Here is an 18,444-nt window from a genome sequence, read left to right as displayed (position 1 = left end):
GTGTCTGTTGAGATAATCATGTTTTTTTTTTTCTCCTGTTACTATGATGTATTATATTGATTGATGTTAAACCAGGCTTACAATCCTTGGACAAACTCCAGTTGGTGATGTTATATAATCCTTTTTATATATTACTGGATTTGGTTTGCTGATATTTAGTTGAGGATTTTTGCATCTGCATTCATAAGAGATATTGGTCTGTAGTCTTCTTTTCCTGTGTTGTCTTTGGTTTTGGTTTTGGGGTAACACTGGGCTCTTAGATCGAACTGGGGAGTGTTCACTCCTCTCCCATTTTTTGGAAGAGTTTGTGAGGTTGATATTAATTCTTTAAATGTTTAAATGATTTAAATGGTTTAAAAAGCCATCTGGGTCTGGCTTTTCTTTGTGGGGAGTTTTAGGATTACTAATTCAGTGTCTCTACTTATAATTCTGTTTAGATTTTCTATCCCTTCTTGAGCCAATTTAGGCAGCTTGTGTCTTTCTAGGAATTTGTCCACTTCATTTAGCTGATTGAATTTGTTGGTGAACGATTGTTCATAGTATTTTATAATTCTTTTTATTTCTGTACCGTTGGTAGTGATGTCCTCTTTACATCCCCAATATTAGTAATTTCAGCCCTTTCTCTTATTTTTCTTGGCCATTCGAAGTGAAAATTTGCCAATACTGTTGATTTTTTTTTTTAATCCAACTTTTGGTTTTACTGATTTTCTCTATTGTTTTTCTAGTCTCTATTTAATTTAATTCTGCTCTAATCTTTGTTCTTTCTGCTTGTTTTGGGTTTAGTCTGTTCTTCCTCCTCTAAGTTTCTTAAGATGGAAGGTTAGCTTATCAATTTCGGATCTTTACTCTTTTTAAATACAGATGATCATAGCTAGAAATTTTCTTCTCAGTACTGCCTAAGGTGCATCTCCTAAGTTTTAGTATGTTGTGTTTTTGTTTTTTTTTTTACCTCAAATATGTTATAATTCTTCTTGTGGTTTTTTTAAAAATATTTTTTAACATTTATTTATCTTTGAGAAAGAGAGAGACAGAGACAGAGCGTGACAGGGGGAGGGGCAGAGAGAGAGGGAGACACAGAATCCGAAGCAGGCTCCAGGCTCTGAGCTGTCAGCACAGAGCCCGATGTGGGGCTCGAACTCACAAACCGAGAGATCATGACCTCAGCCAAAGTCGGACGCTCAACCTATTGAGCCACCCAGGTGCCCTTCTTGTGATTTCTTCTTTAAACTGATTACTTAAAGAGCATGCTGTTTCATTTCCACAAATTTGTGAATTTCCCAAATTTTCTTCCGTTATTGAGTTCTAATTTAATCCCATTGTGATCAGAGAACATAGGTTGTATGATTTCAGTCCTTTTAAACTTCTTGAGGCTTGTTTTACAGCCAAACATAAAATTTAAACATGTAAGGAACCCCCCCCCCCACAAAAATCTGTGTGTCCCAAAACACACAAGCAGGTTAAGAAGACAAATGGCAAATAAGAAAAAAAAAAAAAACCTGCAACTTCTATCACAGAGACAGGGTCAATATGATGAAACAAGCATGTTCTTGCATTGTTGGAGGGAATGCAAAATAGTGCAGCACTTATGGAAGGGAATTTAACAATACCTGGCAAAATTATATCTGCATTTTCCCTCCTAGCCAACACTCTAGCTTTTAGAAATCTACACCAAAGATTCAATGTCAAAAATGCAAAACGATATCTACACAAGACTATTTACTGCAGCATTACTGCAGAGGAAGCAATGCAGATGTCATAGAGAAATGACTAAATAAACTTTGGGACATGCACAGAAGAGAGTCCTGTGCAGTGGTAAGAAGGAAAGTGAAGTTCTATCCACTCTGGAGTCATCACCTATTGTTCTGTGATTCTCAGGGCATGCTCTTTCCGGGGGTGAGCAGACAACAGTGCAGTCCCCATAACGCGGTGTGCTGGGTCTGCTCACCCCATCCTGGAGCTAGGAAGATGGAGGCTCGGCAGATGGTGAATGAAGACCCTGAACGGTGCCTCCAAGTGGCACCATGCAGTGGGGGAGCTGTGACATTCAGGCTTGGTTTGCTCAGACGATAAAGGGACCTTTGTTCTTGGAAGGAGAGGCCCGCTCTCTTCCTCCCTGCGACTGTGTCCACGGGTCACTGTGCCGAGGACTCTCTTGATGTCTTTCCATAATCTCCGTGCATCCATAAGTACTGATGGTGGGGACAGAACCTCCAAGAGGTGTCCCCACTTTTCCTCCCCACCTCCCAGGCGGAGTCTGAGTGCACCTTCCTTGCAGACACATCCAAACACTAAGGCAAGCTGACTTTGGGGGAAATACTTGGGGATTTCTTGACAGAATGAGCTTAGAGATTGGAGCACAGAGACTATATTTTGTGAATTTCTGAGGAAGATCTGGGCAGAGGCGTTCGGGGAGTTGGCTGTGTGCTTTAAATGGAATTCCCCACAGATGCCTTGTCAAGAAACTTTAGTAAGGATTTAAGGTGCTTTTTCATTTTAAGATTGTAGGCTGGAACTTCCTTGGAATACATCATTGTATTGTGATGACAGAGGCTGCGAAGTGGCTCAGATTTCCCTGGATCTCACATAAATATTCATTTCTCTTCCTTCTCTTCTTCCTCTTCCTCCACTTCTCCTCCTTCTCTTTCTTCATTTTTTTTAAACAATTAGATTATAATAGGGTTATGTTCTCCAACTTGCTTTTCTGACTTCAAAGTTCTTCTGTATCTGCACATGGAGATCCAGACATTTTATTTCACGGTGGTTCTTTGTCCTCATTGATGGACTTTTAGGGCACTCCTAGTGTCTTTGTAATCCCTTTTCATGCTGTGCTGAACATCCTGTGTGTGTGTTTCTGCTCACCTGTGAACTATATCTTCAGGTTAATTCAGAGCAGCGGATAGATTGAGCTTTAGTTTTTATCAAGATTGTCAATTTGCTCTTCCAAAAGTTGGACCACTTGAATGCTTACTTAGTTATCAACACAACATCAGTTAAAAATATGAAGAATGGAGGGGCACCTAGGTGGCTCAGTTGGTTAAGCGTCTGACTTCAGCTCAGGCCGTGATCTCACGGTTCGTGAGTTCGAGCCCCACATCGGGCTCTGTGCTGACAGTGTGGAGCCTGGAGCCTGCTTCGGGTTCTGTGTCTCCCTCCCTCTCTCTCCCTCTCTCTCTCTATCCCTTCACCACTCACACTCTACCTCTCTCTCTCAAAAAATAAACAAACATTAAAAAAAAATTTTAATATGAAGAATTGAGCAAAAATTATATCCTTGCTATATTAAATAACATCAAACTTTCTGATTTTTCTGGATCTGAAAAGCAAAATAACATCTCATCATTGGCGTTGGTTTGCATTTTTTCCCACATGAATGACATTCAGCATATTTTCATACACCAACCCACCATTTCTATCTTTTTCAGCAAACGAAAACTCTCTGCTTCTATTTCTTGGTTCATCTGGAAACTTGAATGTTCTTTTTCCCAATGTTCTGCAAGTGCTCTTTATAGTATATGTTGAAAACAGTTTTTACCTGTTTGTTTTTTGTCATTTGAGGAGGCTTTTCCGCCAAATAGTTTCAACTCCTACGTAACCATGTTTATTAGCCTCCTCTATGTTAACTAGGTTTGATGTTTTAGGGAGAAAACGGCCTTCTTCGCTCCAAAATTATTTTTAAGTTATCATATTCCTAGACTTTTACTGGTGTTAATTCTTATGTTTAAATATTTGATTTATCTGAAATTGATTTGGGTCCAGAAGTGAGAAAGCGATGTTATTTCTATCTTATTACCCAATTTACTTTCTTTTCTAGACTGATGTGAAACCTCAAAGGGTAAAGCAAAATCAATGTGCGTTTTGGTCTGTTTTTGAGTTGCTACTCCGTTCCATCACTGCCTGTCTCTCTATAGTCTCCAACCCCTTTCACTACTATGATGTAATACATTCAAACACGTAGTGGAAGGAATCTCCCCTCCTTCTCTCAGCCAACCTCCCCTCCATTTTAATTTTTGTGGCGACTCTCACATTTATTTTTCCGGGTAAAACATATTCAATTTTGTTCGTGTTTAGGGTACCTGGGTGGCTCAGTCGGGTAAGCATCTGACTTCGGCTCAGGTCATGATCTCACAGTTTATGGGTTCAAGCCCTGTGTCGGGCTCTCTGCTGACAGCTCAGAGTCTGGAGCCTGCTTCAGATTCTGTGTCTCCCTTTCTCTCTGCCCCTCCCCTGCTCACGCTCTGTCTCTCTGTCTCTCTCTCTCTCTCAAAAATATACATTAAAAAAACCCAATTTTTAAAAATAAATTTTGTTCGTGCTCCCCCCTCCCCCAATATCCTAATTGCTACTGCTCTGAATTACAGAACCAGCTTGTGAAGAATTGGCATATTTACAGTGTTGTCTTCCTTTATAAGAGGAGGAGGTGTCATTTTATTTACTCAAATATGCTTTCTGTCCAAGGCTTGAAGTTTTCCTCAGACGAGCCCTGTATATTTATCATTATTTCCCTGAATATTTTATATTTAATTAATATTAGTTTAATAATTAAATTAAGAACAAAAGTAAAACATTATAGCTCCTTGAACATTCAACATTTTCATTTCGGTGTTTTGGTCCATTTTTTCTTTTCAATTTATTTATTTTTGAGAGACAGAGAGAGAGAGAGAGAGCTCAAGTGCGGGAGGGACAGAGAGAGAGAGTGAGAGAGAGGGAGACACAGAATCCGAACCGGGCTCCACACTCTGAGCTGTCAGCACAGAGCCCAATGTGGGACTCGAACCCACGAACCGTGAGATCATGACTTGAGCCAAAGTCAGATGCTTAAGCGACTGAGCCACCCAGGCGCCCCTCAGTTTTTTGGTTCTTAAAGTGGATCTCTAGAGGGCATCTATTTATGTGTTAACACTGGATACCATCTAACACAAAGAGCTCCTAGAAACTGAGAAGCAAAAGGTGTGAAGAAGGGGTTCAATGAAAGCAAATATAACCAGGTTTTCCACATGCTAACGCAGGCCGAGCCTCCCTTATTGTAAGAGAAATGCATGTAATACTATACCAAGACACCAGTTTTCACAGGTCAGACTGGGAAAAACCAAAAGTGTGCGAACAAATACTGTTGCCAGGTCTATAGGAAGCAGGCAAGCACATGAGCTGTGGGGGAGGGGGTAACAGGAACAGCTCCTGTGAGGGTGACTGACAGTCCCTGGCAGATTTTTGGAAACATCTACCCCTTGATCCATCACTTTGGGGATTTATTACATGGGTGTGCTTCTGTACATGCAAAGACATTCCAGCATTATTCATTACAGCAAAATAGGAGGAACGGCCCAAATGCCTTTTATTATTTTTAACATTTTTTAAATGTTTATTTAATTTTTGAGACAGAGAGAGACAAAGAGAGAGACAGAGTATGAGCAGGGCAGGGGCAGAGAGAGAGGGAGACACAGAATCTGAAGCAGGCTCCAGGCTCTGAGCTGTCAGCACGGAGCCCGACACGGGGCTCAAACCCACGAACCATGAGACCATGACGGGAGCCGAAGTTGGACACTCAACCGGCTGAGCCACTCAGGCGCCCCCCAAATGCCTTTTGGAAGGAAGCTATTTAAATAAGTGAGGGACATCTGTGCAATAGAATACTAGGCGGTTGTCAAAAAGAACAATGATGATTGTGATAGCTTTTATGTACAAACGTGTGAAGGCAACAGGCAAGGTACAGATCAGTGGGTGTGATCAGCTATGTTCCGTGTGAAAGGAGGAGAAATAGGAATCGGTTTTGCTTGTATACACATAAGGCGATTCTGGAATGATGTAAGAATCTAAGAATTGCAGACCGATACTTAGGGTTCTGGAACCGTGTGATCCGCCTTGAAACAAGCAACGTTTTCTGAATCTTGGCAAAGGGGGAAGAAATGAGGTCATTTGCTCTTCTTTTTCCTCTGCATGTCTTCAGGCAGAGACACACAACCTCAAGTTCACACAACTGAAATTGATTCCAGCTGATTCGCCTCAATACTGGGACTGCCATCTGCCTTCCAAATCCCAAAGCAGGCGTACACCAAAGAGGCAAAACCCAGGATCGGGGCTCCTCGGTGGCTCGCAGAGTTGTGAGTTGGTGTACTTAACGGGTAGGGGTTGGAGGGGAGCCCAATGCAGGATTACAACGTGGCCTCTGAAGAGTTAAAAGCAAAAGCCACAGACACATCCATGCAGGAGATAATGCTTAACAGAATCGAATGCCGGCAGCCTCTCCCCTTTGCCCTAAGACAGAAACGCTGAGATCTTCAGTCTGAGCAAGGGCTGACTTTCCCGGGAGCCAGGCTCCTCTGTGGCCGGGTTTTTAGTGTGTGGCTCAGTCTGCACCCTGCTGCTCTGTGGTTGTCACCTTCACAGCCTCTTTTCCTGTATGGAAATGTCCAAGCGCGTAGCTCAAGCTTCTTCAGTGCAGTTCAACCTTGGCTGGACGACAATATGGCTCTTTGTTTTTATGAGCGATATCCTGATTATTAAAGCAAGGAGCTCCATGACTCTGTGTAACCGCAAACATCCCAAGAATGCCTGGGCTCTGCCACCATGGCCCCTGGGCCACCGAAACCCGCTTCCCGCCTCCGTTCTCGATGCTTCTGTGACCCGTGTTCAAGGCATTCCCTATGGACAGCTTGCGGCTAAACATTCAAGATACTCAAGAATATTAGAATTTTGAACTTTACTAGGAGTGTTCTTCCATGAGACATACACATTTTGTTAATTGGGCCAAAAAAAAAAATGCATTGCGAACATGAGACAAGGAAAGATTTTGACGTTAATGAAAAGGTCTTGGATGTAAAACTTTAATTAAACAACCTTTGATTCAATTCCATTTTAAGTAAAACGATTCTATTTTGATGATTAGATTTGAACTCATCACTTTAGTAGTTCTACACATATTCGAAAATGAGGACCGGCCACATTTTAAATGCTGTGCCTTCAAATAAAATCAAAGACTACCCCCTCTTCCATTTTTAAGAACTCCCATATTTTTTATCAATGTTATTATCATTTTCACTCGCAAAAATACAGTCCAGGTGAGGCTAGATAACTTGCCCAACAGGGAAGGAGAAAGAAAACACTAATTGAGGGGCTACGGATCATACAAGCAGTGGATCACATTTGGTGTGGTGCTAAGTGCTCTGCAAACACACTCATGATGCCTCTGTTACCGATGAGGACTAGCGTGTGGAGGGACCAGGATTCGAATCCAGCTCCTTCTGACTGCAAAGCCCACCTTCATGACACTGTCACTCACTTTTTCCTATAAATCACACATATCAGAGATATCAAAGAGATATTAATAACTTATCAAGAAGACTCTAGAAGAGGGAATTAAGACAGCAGACTGAACCCTGATATAGTCATCAACTCCTGCTCCAATTCCTTGGAGATTTTATATAAAAAAAAAATATTACCACCAAACCATATTAGCATCAGAAAACAAAAAGGAGACCTAAGAGGACAGGAGGTCATGGTGTACAAGTTGGAGGTGGTTTGGGGAGTGCTCCCAGGCTGCCGAGGGTGCACAAAGGAAGTAGGAGGGACACAAAGGTCACCAGCAGGGGACTGCAGGGAGGGAGAAAGCACAGGTGGAGGGAGCCCCAGCCAGCCTGTGCCAAGCAGTGGAGGGGTCCAGGGTTCTGCCTCTTAAAATTTATTTGTTTTATTTTGGAAGAGAGAGGAAGAGCAGGGGAGGAACAGAGAGAGAGACACAGAGAGAGAGACAGAGAGAGAGAGGGAGAGAGAGAGGGGTAAACAGAATCCTAATCTGCACTTTCAGTGTAGAGCCCAACATGGGGCTTGGATTCATGAACTGCAAGATCATGAGATCACAACCTGAGCCAAGATCAAGAGTTGGACGCTTAACTGACCAAGCCACCCAGGCGCCCCTCCTTCTTTTCCTTTTTAAAGCTACCTCTTATGTGCCAGATGGGAAGTGTGGAACTCCAGGTGGCAGGTGGCACCCAGGAGGCACATGGAGCTCCCCCACCTCCAGAAGACATGCCCCACGTCCACGCCCAGGGAAGCCCACTGCAGCCTCCCTGCCCTTCTCCCCCAGGGCTGGGGTGTCTGATGCTGCATTCACAGACAGCTCCGGGGAGTCCCAGCCACAAAGACCAGCATCCAACGACGCACCCACAAACATTTGAGGAAGATGAACATCATAAGGAGAAGCACCTAGTTTCACCAACCGAGCCAACAAGTAGACGACACGTGAGCAGGAAGAGACCTCCCCACCTCCCACCTCCCACCCCCACACGCAGAAAGTAAAGCTGAATTAACTTCCCTGCTTACAGCCGAGGACCCAGGGCCACTGGAGCACACTGACCACCCAGACAGGAGAAGCTGGGGCATATCTCATCGCAGCCCTCCTCGGGCCTCAGGGTCCCCAAGGGGAAGGGCGCAGCTGACAGTGGCAATGCCTGTACAAGGCAGGGTCTTGCCAGATCTGAAAGCCTGCATTGTTTGCTGCACCCTTACATCACTGCTTGGGGTTGGGCACGGGGAGCTATACAAATAATCCAGTTAAGGGCAAACTTTGGACTCTCTCGGTCCCTGATAAAACAACCACCATCCTCATCCAGGAAGAAAGGACGAGTCCACGCCTGAGCATCTCAAAGCGAAATCTTGGGCTCTGGCTTCCCGCATTTCAGGGATCCATCCCTACCCAGAACCTGCATTTATAAAACAAGAGCAAGACCTCAGAATGAACATGACTGGCATCTTGGAGAGACATAGATGTGGCATCTATAGAAGGATGTGGCATCTATAAACAAGACTTGACTAAAAAGCTGAGAAATTAACACTAGAAGAGTTGCACTGTAAAACACATGAAAAAGAGGGCAGGAAAAGAATGGACGGGGCTGGAGGACACATGGATCATCTGCGAGACCAACCAGAAGGTGCAGCACCCAGACACAAAGGGTACAGACAAAAAAATTAAGAGACACGGAAGATGATGCTCAAAGCTTTCCAAAACGTGTCTGGTAATTATTCCAGAACTACATACATACTCAAATATATGAGAAGAATGCTCCCACTGAAAAAAGATGAGTTCTCAGAAGTGAGAGGATACTACTCCACAAGTTGGAAAAGGGAAAAGGGAATTCAGAAAAAAAAGAAATAGAAAATAGAAAGCAGAGAAATAAAAAAGAACAGGACCCAGAGAGCTGATTCTTTCAAAAGACTCATGAAACAATCTTATTAGAAGATTGATCAACAAAAAATAAGAGAGGCTGGGGGGGGGGGGTGAGGAGGGGGGAGGGGGAGGGAGAGAGAGGAAATAGTGTCTGCAATGAGAAAGGGGACAAAACTATACAGTAGAGAATTAAATCACGAGATCAGCAGAGGAAGCGGGTTCTTTAAGGAAATGGCAGATGGCAGGAATCAGGCAACAAATTCCAAGCCTGGAATATCTTTTCACATCAGAAAGCAAGACGGTGCTCAACGACTCTTGGGGTCATGGGAAAAGACAGAAGAACCAACCCAAAAGAGGTTCTACTGGCCAAAGATGAATAATTTTAGCATCAAAAATCAAGTAAGTTAAAATTCATGATCTAATAACGATACTAAGAGAACGATCCCTCACTGGTAACCTTTGAAAGATACTACTAGGGAACTGACTCATTTTCAGGAAAAGGGATAAATAAATTAAGGCAAAGAATCACACATTTATTTTGACTTTCCCATCACAGAGGTGATGGGAGAAAATCCTTTTAGAGATGGATTTCAGCCAACAGGTGAAGAAGGAATGATAGACTCGAAATATCACCACTTTGCAATCTCGAAAGAAGTAACTGATCTAAGCAGTGATCCATGACTAATTAAACCATTAGGTGAAGAGATGAAAAACCATTAGGACCTCTGTAATGGATTATCTGAGCAACAACACCCAAAATCACTGAAAAATCTAAACACTGAGGACAGACAATTAGATATCATTTGACTCCCGCAATGATGCAATAGAAAGTATAAACCAACTACCTCGCATTCTTGCCAAAACATCTTACTGAATCTAAGCAAGCCTTTGGATCTATGGAAACACAGAGACAGGAATTTGTGAAGCCACACCCACCAGATGTAATCACCAAGATCTAGACTGTGGGAAACTGCAAATGTGGTTTTATCAACAATTAAATTGCAAGGAAAAAGTAAGTGAGGGAGAAAGGCAGAAATTAAGAACCAAATCACCCAACAGAATGCAGGGACATTGATTCAAAAAACCGGATTCAGACAAAACAGTGATACAAACACATTATGAGAGGGACACTGATATCTGATGTTATTAATGAAACATGTTTTCATTTTTTAAAAATGTATGTAAAATATACTGTGATTCTTTTTGTGTGTGTGTGTGTGTGTGTGTGTGTGTGTTCTTAACATAGGAAGCCTCGAATTGGGTTCCAAAACAATCTAGAGAGATAGGGAATGGGATATAGAGAGATGGAGGTTTGGCTATGCGTGACAGTTCTGGAAGTTGGAGCTATAGATACAAAGATACTTTTGTAAGTGTCCAAAATTGTTCATAACATAGAAAATGAAAAATAACTAAGATGAAAACATAACATTTCAAAATTCTGCCTAAGCTAAAGATTTATGAAAAGAAAAACAGCTGTTTTAAATCGAGGCCAAAAAAAAACTGTGGTTTCTGAGGGGGAAGAAAATCAAGAGGAGGTGCTTTTTTTCCCCTGAGTTTTTTGAAAGAGAAAGGAACTGAAAGACTGAGGGCCAGGGTGGGAGAGAATACTTTTCATTATATTCCCTTTTGTACTTTTTTTTTTTTTGAGGGAGAAAGCACATGCGTGAGTGGGGGAGCTGGGCAGAGGGAGAGAGAGAGTGAGAGAGACAGAGAGAGAGACAGAGAGAGAGAGAGAGAGGGAGAGAATCTTACGCAGACTCCACACTCAGTATAGAGTCTGACCCAGGGCTCAATCCCATGATCTGGGATCATGACCTGAGCCAAAATCAAGAGTCAGACACTTAACCAACTGAGCCATCTAGGCGTCCCCCATTTTTGCACTTTTGAACTTTATGTCAAATATATGATTTATCTGTGACAAATGAGTAAAATCATTTAAAAATATTTTTGAATCTCAAAGCTACTATGAACTTTATGCTAACATGCTTGAAAATCTAGAGTAAATGGATGGCTATCTAGAAAAACGTATTGCCAAATTTACCTGAAGATGAAATGGAAATTTTAAATAAACCTGTAACCTTTGTTTAGTTTTTTAGATGTTGACTTATTTATTTTTGAGAGAGAGAGAGACGTGCCTGCATGAGAATGGGGGAGGGGCAGAGAGGGAAGGAGAGAGAGAATCCCACGCAGGTTCCACAGTCAGCATGGAGTGCGATGCGGGGCTCAATCCCATGACCACAAGATACAACTTCGAGATCACGACCTGAGCTGATATCAATAGTCAGAGGCTTCCTGACTGAGCCACCCAGCGCCCCAACATGTAACCTTTAAAGAAATGGAATCAATGGTAAAACATCTGCCCATAAAAAAGTACCAGGCAGTGATAGTTTTATAGGCAAAAGGTTTTACCCCGCTTCTTGGAAAACACAGCTCTTACGCTGTACAAACTTAATGTTGGTTGAAAGAGCAAGTTAGCAAAAGACTGGCACAGTATGAAAATACTTACTTAAAAAATTTAAACACAGAAGCCATTCTGCGAGGAGCAGCATTGCCAAACACGACTCTGGTTAGCAGCCCCTCCCTGCAGCCATTCCACAAACACAGACAACAAGCCAGTTGAGGGGTGCCCCCTTCTCTCAGCTAAACGGTTGGCGCCCATGCTCAGTTTCCTGTGGGTTCAGGGGCTGAGGCATTGTGACGTGCCATAGCTCCGTCCCATGGCTCGAAGCTGCACAGCCAGCATCACACCTAGCACACCACTGACAGGCTAGCCTTCTGAGAAGGCAGGTCCATGCTAGACCCTCTGCTGGACTGGAACCCACCTCTTTGAAGGCCTGGCATGCCTCCCTAGGAGAGGATGAGAGCCTGGGGACCACATGCAGTCCACCTGGCAAAGCTAGGCTTTGTGATTTCCTTTCCCTCAGTGAAGCCTCTTCCTTAACCCAGGCAGATGATGTTGTGGAATTTATGGTGACCCAGGTGGCAGCCCAGAGGGGACTCATTTGGCAGGACAGAAATAACACTACATACTTATAGATATATCTATATCTATGTATATCAATATCTATATATACCTATATAGCAATGTTATAAAACATGGCAAAGGGTTTGAATTATTTTCAAAATAATGGCTACCTTTGGGGGCTGATGGGAGGGCAGAAATCAGGGAGAGGCCCAAAGTGGGGGGCTCTAACTACACCTGTCATGTTATACATCTGATGCCTCTTTCTTTTCCTCCTCACTTGTAATCTATTATCAAGTTCTGTGGTGTGTTAAAGATGGCCACAAACTTTTTGCTTTTCCTCCCTTTAAGCCGTGGAATCTCTCCCATCCTCTGGAACCCGGACTGGCCTTTTCACCTGTTTGAACCCACAGGGGGCAGCAGAAGTGATGAAGAGACAGCACCGGGCCTAACCTTCCGGGAGGCCTGAGAGCTTGTGCTTCTCAACACCCTCAATCCACCTGCCATGCTGGAAGGAAGCTCAGGCCAAGCAGCTGGATGATGACAAAGCACGTGGAGGGGGAGAAGTCATGCGGAGGAGCACTGAGGCGTCAGTCGTGGGAAGGCTGTCAGAAGAGCCACCCAGCTGTTTCCTGCGGGTTCCCGGCCCACAGAATCCTGGGAAGCCATAAATTGCTGTTGTTTTAAGCCAGTGAATTATGAGTGGCTTGCTGTGTAACAGTAAATACTTAAACAGGTCGTGATAGCTTTTGCTTGGGAACAGATCCCAGGTCCAGCCTCTTCTTCCTGCTCCTCCACCCACCTGGGTCATGCCCCGCACCCCCCCCCCCCCATCCCCTAGTTCCCAAATCCAACCTCGCTGCCCCTAGGCAGCTCTAATTACTCTCTGAATAAAATCTGAGCCCCTGTCCTGGCCTGCCAGGAAGGCCCACCTCTCCAGTCCCACCTGACATTTCTAGCACTCTGCTCCAGGCACACAGGCCATCTTGTGGCTGCTCCAATTTGTCCAGCTCAGCCCCTCTTCACAGATTGTGCACTGGCGGGTATCCTTGCCAGGAGGGCCCTTTCCCCAGCCCTTTATGGGACTGACTTCCTCCCTCCATTCACCTGATTCTGAGTAGGTGCCACATCTCTCTAGATGTCTTCCCTGACATCTGATCTAAAGATGTGTCCTCTGCCCATCACCCCCCATCCCCTGCACACTGGTTAATTTTCATTCCTGACAGTGGTGCATACAGTCTATTTATCCCCCCACCCCACCCCCGGAAAAAGAAGTATTAGGAGGACATTTTCCCACCTTCCCAGTGCTCAGTTTGTAGAGGGTTCTGATACAGTGTGGAGTGAATGAAGGAGTGAATGAAGGAGCATGGGAAGGAGAGCTGGGCACCTCATGCTATGTTATTTTCAGTATATTTCAAAATCTCTCTTCTTCCCAGTCTTCCAGTGACCCCTTCCTTCCTGGCCAACCAAAGCAGACCTGAAATTCAAAGTCACCTCCTCAGAGATGTCTTACCAAATAACAATTAAAAACAGCCACACAGTTTCTTGAGTACCTCCTGTTGCTGTAATGCTATCTTCATCAAGGATCACTCTCTGATTTTTCCTGTTCTTTGTTGTCTGTTTTTCCTGCTAGAATTACAAGCTCCAGGAGTGCAGAGGCCACACCCCTGCTATGTCCTAAGAATCTAGAACAGTGTCCACCACAGAAAGATGCTTGATACCTATTCACAAAATAATGCTGAATTAGTACAACAAACAGGAAGTCAGGCTTTAGAAGACACACAGATAACAAAGGACATTAAAAAGAGCTCCCCAAGGGGCTCCTGGGTGGCTCAGTCAGTTAAGCATCCGACTTTGGCTCAGGTCATGATCTCACAGTTCAAATTATTGGTTTATCTAGAATTCATTTTAAAAAATTTATTTGAATAAATTTGATAGAAGAGATCAATTTAAAAATTAGCTGAGAAAGTAATACGATGGACATTGAAATAAAATAAAATAAATGCCAGTTACGATCCTCAGGAGAATTCAAGAAGACACCTCAGACATAAGGAACAGAATGCTATGAAAGAAACCGCCAAGAATAGGAAAGAGGTTTTCGGAAATCACAAATGGATGCCAAAATGAAGCTTTCAGTACAGGAGATGGAAGATGAAATCAAGAACATCTCTAAAATTTTCTGGGGCATCTGGGTGGCTCAGCTGGTTGAGTGTCTGACTTCGGCTCAGGTCATGATCTCACGGTCCATGAGTTCCAGCCCCACATTGGGCTCTGTGCTGACAGCTCAGGGCCTGGAGCCTGCTTTGGATTTTGTGTCTCCCTCTCTCTTTGCCCTTCCCCTGCTCACACACTCTCTCTCTCTCTTAAAAATAAATAAACATTAAAAAATTTTAAAAAACATGTCTACAATTTTCAGAAGAAGAAAAATCAGAAAATGTGAGAGAAAAGATAAGCAACATCTATTGTAACTAAAAGGAGTTCCAGAAGAACAAACAAAACCAAACCTCAAAGACAAAAAGCAGAGGAGGAAGATATTATCAAAGAGAATACAAGGAATTTTCCAGGCCTAAACAGTTGGCCTACGCAGTGCCAAGCAGCATGAATGAAAAAAAGACCCTCACCCACATCTTGTGGTGACGAGATTTCAGAAGACCAAGCATTCGGAAGATTCTAAAAGCTGCCACAGAGGAGGGGGGAAGAAAACAAAAGTCATCCACAAAGCAAGGAGAATCAAACTGCATTAGAGGACGATAGAGCGGGCTCTTCCAAGTTCTGAAGGCAGACAATTTCCAGCTGGGACCCAGGGAGGGCAAAGTGAACCTGCTTCCAGGAATGCCCAGTCTCTTATGTGCGCCTGCATAAGCCTGTGCTAGGAGTCTTCTGGATGATGTGCTTCATATAAACAAGGGGCCAAAGACTTCTGAGTAGGAGTCAGAAATGGGGGGTGGAAGTAAAAAGAAGAGAACAGGTGCTCACCCCTTGGGCCCCACGGGGCAAGGATGACACTGAGTCCTTGGGCCAAATCGCAGTAATGGGAACATATCACTGAACACCACAAATGCAACCCAAAGGTGCGTCAACACTGATAGAATCAGTATGGGTGAAGCAGCTGGGAGACGTGGCACAGAAGTGAAGGAAATCATTTATCACGGCAGGCAGGCCACGGACACTGGCTCAGCCGATGGAGCAGATGTGCAGGCATATATTCCCTATGTAGAGAAATGGTAATGACCTAAGGAACTAGAATTAGAAACAGGAAATAGACGCCCTTCTGGGAGTTGACACTGGCGCTTTGCCTTAAAGTCTGTTCTGTGTCACTCGCTTCTTTACCCAGGGGTGTGTACTACTTCGATAATTTTTAATGTGCTTATTCTTTGATCTTGCAATTCTGCTGGGTCACAGGCAGTAATAACTCTTACGATAACAAGCAAAATGTAGAAATAATCTAAGGACACTTTAATGGAAGACTGATTACATTGATTTTATTCTAGTCATGCTATGCACGAGCACATGAAAAAGACTCCAAGACAACTCAAGGAAAAAACGTTGCACAACACATGTACAATTGAATATCATGCATGTAAAACCAGAAACACATACAAAAGAATGGCGTGTGTGTGTGTGTGCGTGCGCGTGCGCACGTGCATGTGCACGAGTGTGGGGGAGGCTGGGAAGGAAACACACTCAGTTAACAGTGATCACTTGGAAAAGACGGAAAAGGAACCAAAAAGTACAGTGGCTTTATCTGTATTGTATGAATGTTCTATGAGAAATGTGTGTAATTATACACAAAAACCTTTTTCTTAACTTTGGGGTGCTTCCTGCCCACTGTGGGGCAAGGGCTCTCTGCTTGCTTTTTGCTTTTGAACCCAGAGGTGCTGGTGATGTCTGCAGGAAGACATGGGCAACTGCCCACCGGAGCCTTTTGATCTTGACCGCCAGGCTGAGGTGGAATTGCCTGAGGGCCCTGTCCTGGCCTTCCTCCGCAGGAAGCCACCTGAGGTCACCTGCCAGTGTTTAAGCGCTCATCTCAAGTCCAAAATAAGCTACTAAAAGGAACTTTCCAGTGTCAATTCTTGTCCTTTTGTTTTCAAATTCCAATCTCAAATTTACATCATCACATTGGTTCTTGTTTTTTTTTTTTTTTAATTTATTCATTTTGTGAGAGAGAGTGAGCAGGGAAGAGGCAGAGAAAGAGGGAAAGAGAGAGAATCCCAAGTGCAGAACTTGACATGGGGCTCAAACTCACACACTGTGAGATCAAGACCTGAGGTGAAATTAAGAGTCGGACACTTAACTGACTGAGCCACCCTGGCACCCTATCAATGGTTCTGTATCCAAAATAATGCACTACAATTTTTCAGTACTTTTAAATATCTCTAAAAAAAAATAAAAATAAAACAAAATATCTCTAAGTCTCTGATAAATTCAAGATGGCAAAATTAAGTTATTTTTGTTCTTGGTTCTCTTGAAACCACCAGGTGGACGATTTTCAATCAACACCTAGGGACGTGTCCTGGCCACTGGATGTTGGATGGAGGTAGGTGGGATAAAGACTGCTAAGCACAACCCCAGTAAGAATGAGCAAAATTAAGTATAATCTTAAGAAGTTATTTACAGTTGAAAATATAATTTCTAACAAGTGTATGATTTCTTTTTTTACATAAATTCTTTTTTTAAGTATTATTTATTTTGAGAGAGAACAGAGAAAGCGAGTGGGGGAGGGGCAAAGAGAAGGAGGGAGACAGAGAATCCCCAGCAGGCTCTGTGCTGTCAGCCCGGAGCCCGACGTGGGGCTTGAACTCACAAACCATGAGATCATGACCTGAGCTGAAATCAAGAGTCAGATGCTTAACTGACTGAGCCACCCAGGCATCCCTGCTAATGTATGATTTCTTCTAAAACATCAGGGTTATGGGCTCAGGATGCTTGAGATGCGTGTTACTGTTTTTTTTTTTTTTTTTTTTTTTTTTTTCTTCTCTCTTCATGATGAATGCCAATATACAACAAGATGTTTAAGTGGAATCTGGACAAACTAAACACAAGGGAGGCCAGGATGGTAAAGGACTTCCAAAGAATATTGGAAGCCCCCTATTTTCATTCATCAGGGTTCCTGAAAATGTGTGTGAAATCCATACACTAAAGTTTGGACTTACATCTTATTGCAGACGGAGGGGTCTATTCCCAGAGAATTAAAGAATTTCATAAAAATCCCTAATTATGGCTGCTTCAAGGTCTGACTCATGTGCACCAGGAAACCAGACAGGTGGAAGAAAATCCTTGTTCCTCTGTACTGGGACCTGGCAATGTCTACACAGATACTTTCCTGCTCACAGGCCACTGATGGCTCCATAGGGGCCCAGGTGCAGGGCTGGGGAAAAAAAACCCTCTCTTGGCCACTGAATGCATGCCAGGTGGGTCTTGGCTGGTCCCCAGTGAGCACAAAGGCTTTCAGGTGGGACCGCCCTGCCCATCTCTCATAAACGGAACCGAGTAAAGACCAATGTTGGGTAGGGGAAGATGGGCAGTGGGTAGGGGCCGAGGCCCTGGGTGACCTTCAGGCTCTTGCCACCTAGAATGGGTGCTCCCAAGAGCCGCCATAACAAGATGCAGGGAGTGGGTGGGAGGCAGTTCTTTCCTTGGGCCCAGGTGGCCAAGGCCTAATGTTGGTGCACAGACCAAGGAGCAAAATCCCAGTGATAACCAAGTGGAAGGCTTCTTGCTCTTGAAGGCTGTGGGATGGTTTACTCAGCCTAAAAAAGGAATCCGCAGGGAGTGGGGACAAGACATCTGCTTTTCATTATTTCAAGAAAGGGGTTAAGGGATTCTTATCAGCCAAGGTGGGTGGAGCTGGATGCAACGAAGGCAGGACTGGTCCCACCACAAAAACTTCCGAACAGAGTTGCCCATAGAACGGCTGGCATTATTTGAGCAGTAGTCAGTTTCCCATTGCTAGAGGTAAGCAAGTGTATTCTGGACAAATAATCAGAAGATGTAAGCCACAGATGGAGGTTAATGTTAAAACCCCCATCAAATCCAGAGCTTTCTGCAGTGGGGCAGGGCTTTGTGGGCATGAAGCACAGCTGTGTCAACTGCTACCCGCGTGGACGGATGCCCACAGCCGTTTCTCCCACCCCCAGGGCCACGGCTTGGCCTCCCTTCCCTTCACCTCACTGAGTAAGGGATTCCTTACTGGATGCTGGCTGTGGTCCCTGGAAGGCCCAGTGCTGCCCCTGAGGCCAGGCTGAGGTTGGGACATCCCCCTGGACCTCGGTCTCCTTCCAAGCAAAGCCCTGTCTGCCCTCCTGGCTCCCATGGTATG

At 44.0% G+C, this 18,444-nt stretch overlaps 1 protein-coding gene across 4 annotated transcripts in view; it reads right to left on the bottom strand.

Moving 5' to 3' along the window:
- The window catches only part of LRRK1 (leucine rich repeat kinase 1), a 132,920-nt gene that overhangs the window by 100,977 nt on the left and 13,499 nt on the right, over positions 1 to 18,444 (bottom strand). The window lies entirely within an intron of this gene.

This window comes from Felis catus, chromosome B3 (genome assembly GCF_018350175.1).
Source record: "Felis catus isolate Fca126 chromosome B3, F.catus_Fca126_mat1.0, whole genome shotgun sequence".
In the NCBI taxonomy this organism is placed as follows: Eukaryota; Metazoa; Chordata; class Mammalia; order Carnivora; family Felidae; genus Felis; species Felis catus.
Note: the sequence above shows the minus strand (reverse complement) of the source record. Positions and strands in the feature narration are given on the sequence as shown.